The 8,334-nt window shown below is 35.6% G+C and overlaps 1 non-coding gene across 1 annotated transcript; it reads left to right on the top strand.

Annotated features, from left to right (window-relative positions):
* Positions 1 to 5,134: 5,134 nt before the first annotated feature.
* Positions 5,135 to 5,241, top strand: LOC112913010 (U6 spliceosomal RNA). The gene has a single exon (XR_003233620.1). It is a non-coding gene; the product is annotated as a U6 spliceosomal RNA (small nuclear RNA).
* The last annotated feature ends 3,093 nt before the right edge of the window (positions 5,242 to 8,334 follow it).

Consider the following 8,334-nt stretch of genomic DNA (forward strand, 5'->3'; position numbering starts at 1 on the left):
CCCACTCTTAAACATGAACAGCCAGAGATTGCCACTCTATGAGGAAAACTCCTAACATGAAAATGAATGATTGAACTGCAAACTAAAATAAATAAATAAATAATCTAAAGACAGTACTTTGAGGAAATAAAAATAATGTAAGAACAACCCTTCTAAAGAAAGCCTTATTAATAACTTCATTGAAATTAGGGAAGATATCATACCCGTGAAACAACAACAGAATGCTATAAAAATTGAAGAACAAACAGACAAAAAGCTTTTAGAAATAAAAATCTTTAAAACAACATCAAGGTAGTTGAGATATAGAAGAAAAGCTAAGGAAATAAAGTAATCTGACTTTTAAGATGGACAAAACTGAAGCCTGTCTCTATATTATAGATTTTTTCTTCATAAAAGTCTACACACTAGAATTATTTTTTAAAAGATTTTATTTATTCATGAGGGACACAGACAAAGACATAGGCAGAGGGAGAAGCAGCCTCCTTGCGGGGACCCTGATGCAGGGCATGATTCCAGGACCTTGGGACAATGACCTGAGCCAAAGGCAGATGCTCAACCACTGAGCCACCCAGGTGCCCCTAGAATTACTTCTACCCCAAAGAACTATGAGAGAACTGATGACCCCCCAAGTATTAAGGAGTGCTGAGGAAAAGTAAAAGATTTTATTTCTATTTCTCAGTCTAGAGAGGAAAATTGCTGTCTCCCATCCTATGAGTTCTTGGTCACAAAATCATGTGGCAAAAGGTAGTAGGACTCTCTGTGTCATCTGTTAAAGAATAATTTTTACACAAGGATAAAATAATGACTCTCATACAAATATAAAATATACATGTGAAAAGTATTTTTTTCTAATAATGAGAGAACCAGCCAGATATTATAATTGAATGAGAAGAGAATTCAAAGTACCCTACACTTTGCAGTGAGAAAAGGAAAGCCAAAATAAATTTGAAGGACAAAACTCAAAGTGAATTTTATTTGCCTTAGTTTTTAATACCCAAGTGTGAAAAGAAGCTATGAAGTATCTTAAAAATTTTAGTAATATTTGCTGAGGCTTGAGCTTTTTAAATTTGGTTTTTTGTTTGTTTACTGATTAATTCCTTTGCCTACAACATGAAGGGTTATTATTCTCTACTTTATGTGTAATCTACCTGGAAAGCAAAAATTCTGTGTCCTAGAAAAATGTTCTGTGCCCCGCATTGATTTTATTGTGTCCTTTATTAGCTAAATGCCCCCTCAATGATTCCTCACTTACAATAGAGCTATGGTTCTTTTTAAATGTGTTAGTTTCAATGTTTATTTTTAAATGCTTTATTGTCACATTGACTAAATAGGTAATCCAAGTGCTATATCACAATCACCCACCAGCTCATCTTAACTGAATATCCAGAGCTTTTCTGATAACTTTTTTGACTTTTGGCTTCCCAGAAAGTGGACTGGCCCTTGACAAAATTGTGGTTTTTTTTTTTTTTGACAAAATTGTTAATTAATTAAATGAATTCTGCTTCAGCAACTTCTTTTTACATTCTAATTTCTACTTTTTTCTGGTTCCGCACAGCTCCTTTCAAGGAAGCAACACCAGGAAGTATGTTTCCAATTGCCCAACATACTCCCTTAACCAAGCAAGACTGAGGCTGAAAATTTCCCTTCCCCTAACTCCTACCATAACCCACTTGTCCTGTGCTTCCTTCCCTAGAATTCCTGTTATCTCTTAATATGATGAACTATTCTATGGTGAGGAATTAATAGTGTCCTTTTCCAGATATAATTTGCATTTTAGCAGAAGAAAACATTAAGATGTATTTAAATAGTGAAGTGCATATTGAGTACTGTTGTATGTTGGGCATTATGCTGTACCTACATCAGCAGACATGGTCAATTCCTAGACTCAAAAAGCTTACATTCTATTAAGTTAAGTTAATGTTTTAAGTAAAGTTGTATATAAAAAGTCCCCAAAGCCCTCATGTTTAAGTTCAAATGATTTTTAAGAAGGGTTCCAAGTTGACTGAATGGGAAAAAGAAGTTTTTTCAATAAATGGTACTGGGACAACTGAATATATTTACATGTTAAAAAAAAAGTTGGGCCTCTCTCACACATGATATGCAAAAATTAACTAAGAATGTATCAAAGATCTAAATGTAAGAGTAAACTATAAAACTCAGAAGAAAACATTAGAATAAGCCTCCATTACCTGGGTTAAGCAATGGTTTCCTAGATATAATACCCCAAGCACAAGCAACCAAATTAAAAATAAGTTGATCTTCATCAAAATTATTAAAAACTTTTCTGCTTCAAAGGACACCACCAAGAAAATGAAAGGACAACACATAGAATAGAAGCAAATATTTACAAATCAAATATATGACAAGAGACTAGTATCCAGAATGTGTAAAAGATTCCTGAATAGACATTTTTTCCTAAGAAGACATGCAAATAGCTAATAAGCATATAAAAAGATGTTCAACCCCCTAATCATTAGAGAAATGCAAATCAAAATCAAAATGAGACACTTCATCATGCAAATTAGGATGGTATAATTAAAAAGACAGACAATAACAACTGTTGAGAAGAATGTAGAAAAATTGGAACCTTCATACACTGCTAGTGAGAATGTAAAATGGTATAGGCACTTTGAAAAACACTTTGGTAGTTCCTTAAAATGTTGAACATAGAGTTACTATAGGACCCAGATATTCCACTCCTAGGTGTATACCCAAGAGAACTGAAAACATATTCACACAAACACGTGTAAATTAATGTTCATACCAGCATTGTTCATAATAGCCAAAAAGTGGAAACGACCCACATGTCTATAACTGGTGAATGGATAAACAAAATGTTGTGTGTCCATATAGTGGAATATTATTTGGCCATAAAAAGGAATAACATACTGATGCATGCTGCAACATGAATAAATCTTAAAAATATTATACTAAGTGAAAAAAGCTATAAAAGCATAGTGTATGATTTTGTTTATGTGAAATATCCAGAATAGGCAAAACCATAGAGAAAAAAGTATGTGAATGATTTGCCAAGGGGCTGTAAGGAGTGAGAGAGTGACCATTCATAGAGACAAGGTTTCTTTTAGGGATGATGAAATGTTCAGAAATCATATTATGGTGATGGTTTGTGAATTATATCTCAATAAATCTGTATATGAGAAAGTCCCAGAAACGTGGAGTAAATTTGAAGAGAAGGGAAATCTTTATGAAAACAGTGACATTTGGCCTATAGATTAAAGGCTGAGGAGTAGTTTTCTACATAAAGTAAAAGGACTTTTTAGCCAAAGAGAAAAGTAAGGGATTGTGAACTACGTGGTACAGTTGACCCTTGAACAACACTGGTTTGAACTGGTGGTTTGAATACCACTTTTTCCTGGATTTTTCCAATGAGTACAGTACAGAACTGTAAATGTACATTCTCTTCCTTATGATGTTCTTAATAACATTTTCTTTTATCTGCCTTTACTGTAAGAATAAAGTATATAATAGATATAAATAAAAGGTGTTTATCACCTGTTATCTGTAAGGTTTCAGTAGGCTATTAATAGCTAAGTTTTAGAGGAGTCAAAAGTTATATATAGATTTTCAATAACTCAGGGGTCAGCGCCCCAAACCCTAACTGTGCAAGGGTCAACTGTATTTGGGATATGTGTGACCAAGTCATGCCTAGAAAAAGATTTGTGGGAAATAAGAATGGAAAGGAGGGGTTGTGCCTGGGTGACTCAGTCAGTAATTAAGCCTCTGACTCTTGGTTTTGGCTCAGGTCATGATCTCAGGATCATGAGTTTGAGCCTGTGACTGGCTCCACACTGAGGAGTCTGCTTTAGATTCTCTCTCCCTCTCTCTCTGCCCCTCAAGCTCGTACTCTCTCTCTCTCAAATAAATAAATACATCTTTAAAAAAAATAGAATGGAAAGGAGGACCTAGATCAGCCAGTCTCAGTAGGAAAGAGAAGGAGTGACCAAAAAGGGGTAATTCAAGAGAATGTGATGAAGAGATTGACCACAGAGGTGTGGACAGAGGTAAAAGAATCCAAAAAGGATGATGAAGCTCTCCTCACACCAAAAACAGCAGGAAGTTGTTACGGTTTCTAAGCCTAAGGGCCCAATGGAGGGGGAAATGACTGGAACGTGGTAAGAGCCATAACTAGAGGAGAGAATCAGATTGATTTGGACGTTAGGTAGAGGAATGTAGCCACTGCCAAACCTTCTGGGAAAGAAGCCCAAAGATGGGGCTGGGGATGGAATACTGGGATTGCTGTCTTTCCCACCCTCTAGACTACTGTCAGCTGAGCCACAAGGCAGAGGACAGAACCTGTTGATATAGCCTACACAGGTCAGCCTCCTGGGGCAGAGAGTGGGGCCAAGTGTGAAGAGTGAGTCTGGAGAGTAAGCAGCCCAGGGCCAGATCATAAAAGACTTGTGTGCCTTGCCAAGCAGTCTGGACTTTGTCCTGCAGACAGGAGGAAACCATAAAAAGGGTTTAAGTAGGGAAGTGACTGCAATGTGAGAGTTTAGACAGGGTGAACCTAAAACTGGTTCTCAAAGTGTGGTACCCAGACCAGCAAGCATCTGCATCACCTGGGAACTTGTCAGAAAAGCACATTCTTGGGTCCTCTCACTAAATTATGGGAGTGGGACCCAGCAAGATGTATTTTTACAAGTATTTTCAGGTGATTCTGGTGTGTGCTAAAGTTGGAGAACCACTGGCTTAGAACATTACTCCCAAGTCACATGCTAGCAGAATTACTGGAAAATATGTATGTGTAGTATATTTGCATAGAAATAGTCTGGAGGGATACACTTCAAAATATTAGTAATTCTTATCTCCAGGTGGTAAAATTACATGGGTTTTACTTCTTCTTCTTTTTTTTAAGTTTTATTTATTTATTCATGAAAGACACAGAGAGAGAGAGGCAGAGACACAGGCAGAGGGAGAAGCAGGCTCCATGCAGGGAGCCCGATGTGGGACTCGATCCTGGGACTCTGGGATCATGCCCTGAGGCAAAGGTAGATGCTCAACCACTGAGCCACCCAGGTACCGCTACTTTCTTCTTTTATTTGTATTTTAACAACTTTTCATAATGCGCATGCATTTTGAGATAAGAAACAAAAGTTATTTAAAAGAGAAGGTAGTGCTCACTTCAGCAGCATATATACTAGATTTGGAACAATACAGAGAAGATTAGCATGGCCCTTGCACAAGGATGACATGCAAATTCATCAAATGTTCCATATATTTAATAAGATAATAAAATAAAAGAGAACGCAGAAAATAAAATGGAAATATGTTAACATTTAAACACTTAAAAATTTTAAAATATGGGTATATCACTAAATTACCATAAACAAAGATGAAAGAGATGTCAAGCTGAGAAGAATTTGTAAATTATATGACAGTGGGTTAATAAGGAAAAGAATATCCCAGTATAAGTTCAGCTATTGTAAGCCATAGTCTAGTCTAAAAAAGAAGAAATATGAATAAGAATGTGAGTTTTTAAAATGTGAATATGAATTTTAGAAAAATTAATGTTGCCAATAATCAAAGAAATGAAAAATTAACATAGGCACACTTTTTGCTTATTTGATTGGCAAAGATTGAGTAATCCAGAGTTTTGTGAGAGTGTGGAAAATGAATATTTTATCATGGTTTTGATAAGAATATAAAGAGTTACAAAATTTTTAGATGGAAATTTCAAAATATGTTTTGAAAGCCTTAAAATACAGTCTTTGATCAGATAGGAATTTTTCCTGAGAATATAATTGGTTAATTGTCCATAAGTGTATGGTTAGCTAATGAACATTAAAAAGATGATTAACCTCACAACTAATCTAAGAAGTGAAAACAATAAACTATATTTCATCCACAGCACTGCACTGTCAAAGCTTAACATTTTTTCCAAAAAAAAAAAACAAAACATTTTTTCCAATGTCAACTGTTGTCAAGGTTCTGAAAATATGGATATGTATTGCTGATAGGAAGCTAACTAGGTATATTCACTTTGGAAGACAAATTTGACACTCTCTATTAAAAAAAATACTATGCTTACTCTGACCCAATGACTCTACCTTTTGGTGCCTAACCAGAGAAAAAGATACACATCTATGAAGAGAGAAATAAGTACATGTTCATATACTATTTATAATAGAACCTCACCAAAAAAGAACAGCCTAAATTTCCATACATAAAGAACAGACACATGGGAGATAGTAAAGTCATAATATGAAGGTATGAATTTAGATTTCTGTAAAACTACGTAGGAACAGATTATCAAAACATTGCTGAATGAAAAGGCAAACCACAGAATTATATACGCAGAACAATACTGTTGGTGTAAAAAACATAAGGCTTTACTAAATGTTTTTTGATACATATATTATGTATGTATAAAAATGGATTATAATATGCACCAAACTCATCATAGTTATTTCCTCTGCAGAGAAAGGAGAGGACCAAATGAGTAGACAGTCACCAAAGGGAGTTTTCATTTTACTTGGAACAGTCTCATCTCTTTTTTAAAAGAAGAAAGAATGTTAACATACTTTAAAAATACTTATATACATGGAAAAGTTGGGAAATAATGTGTTGCAACATTAATAGCAGTTAATTTTGGGTAGTGGGAAATGAGTATTTGTTTCTGCTTTCTATGTTTTTACTTATTAAAGATTCAAACTCTTCTCCCAAAGAGATGTATATAAAGAATCTTTACCATTGCTTTGTTGAAGGAGAAGAGGAAGGAGGGGGAAAGAGGAGGAGGAAGGGAGGAGGAGAAGAAGAAAGAAGAAAGATGGAAGGAAGGAAGAAAAGGAAAAAGGAAAGAAAAAATCTGAAAGGCTATATAGTATATGACTGGCTGCTAGGGGTTGGGGAAAGGAGGGATGAATAGGAGAAGTGCAGAGAATTTTTAGGGCAGTGAAACCAAGCTGTATGGTATTATAATAACAGATATATGTCATTTTACATGTGTTCAAAGGCATAGCATGTATAACACCAAGTGTGAATCCTAATGTCTAGGGACTTTGGGTGATAATGATATGTGAGTGTAGGTTCCCCAATTGTAACAAATGTACCACTCTGGTGAAGGATGTGGATAATGAGGAGGCTGTGCATGTGTAGGGACAGGGGGTTTATGGGATATCTCTGTACCTTCCTGTCAGTTTTGCTGTGAACCTAAAACTGCCCTAAAAACATAAAATCCATTTTTAAAAAAAGACAATTTAAAAGTTCCAACGTAGACAGTTGATAAAATAATGGTATACTGTAGAAGGAAGGTATGGTATACCTTTTCCTTTGGTAGAAGAAACTATTGTTAAAAATAACAATAATATGTAGACATTTTTAAGCTTACAAGAAGTATAAGATTAAAGTTTTAAGAAAGGCAGGTGCAAACAGAATTAATGTTAGGAATCTATTTTGTGAAAAAGAAATGAGCATTTCTGAAAGATGGATCTATGGCTAAGTGTCTTATACTTTATCTGTATTTTCTCACTTATCTGAAGAGGGCCTTTATTAATTAAAAAATAAAGCTGACAAAAGAAAAAGAATCTAGCAGGTATAGGGAAGAAAGATAAATCATTGGCATATCTAGTATTGCCCTAGGTAATATATGGTTTTTATTTGTCTTTTATTCATCCCTTTTGTTATCTTAAACACATGTACACACACACACACACACACACACAACCATCCAGCAGCTCCTTTTCCCAAAAAGACACTCAGAATTTCATGCTGCCAAAGGAAACCCTCTGATGGGCAAAAAGGATTTGAAACATAATTTCAAATGAAAATGCAAGTGATTAGGGCATCTGGGTGGTTCAGTTGGTAAAACATCTGCCTTCGGCTCAGGTCATGATCCCAGGGTCTTGGGATGGAGCCCCACATTGTGTTCCCTGTTCAGTGGAAAGCCTGCTTCTCCCTCTCCCTCTGCTGCTCCCCCTGCTCTGTCTTTATCTCTCTCTCTCTCAAATAGATAAATAAAATCTTGAAAAGAAAATGCAAGTGATTTATTGCATTACCCCCTAATGTGAGACAGCTGAGGACATAGCAATTCGTTCCATGTATAGGAACCTGGATTCCAGTATCTAACAGTATTTCTACACTGTAGAGAGCCAAGACACCTGACTCAGATTTACCTGGAGTGCTTCTTGAGAAGGAAGCTCCGTAAAAGGCCTGACATGTGGCACAAGAGGCCCTGGCATCAGCAGAAATAAACACTCCGGAAGATTTCCTATGTGCTCTCAAATTCAAAAACCTTTGCCAGAGACTAATACCGAATCATTAGGATTTTTCAGAAACCTGGATTCTTCATTTAAGTTCCAGTTCTAACAATTGAGG

Source organism: Vulpes vulpes, chromosome 6 (assembly GCF_048418805.1).
Source record: "Vulpes vulpes isolate BD-2025 chromosome 6, VulVul3, whole genome shotgun sequence".
Lineage (NCBI taxonomy): Eukaryota > Metazoa > Chordata > Mammalia > Carnivora > Canidae > Vulpes > Vulpes vulpes.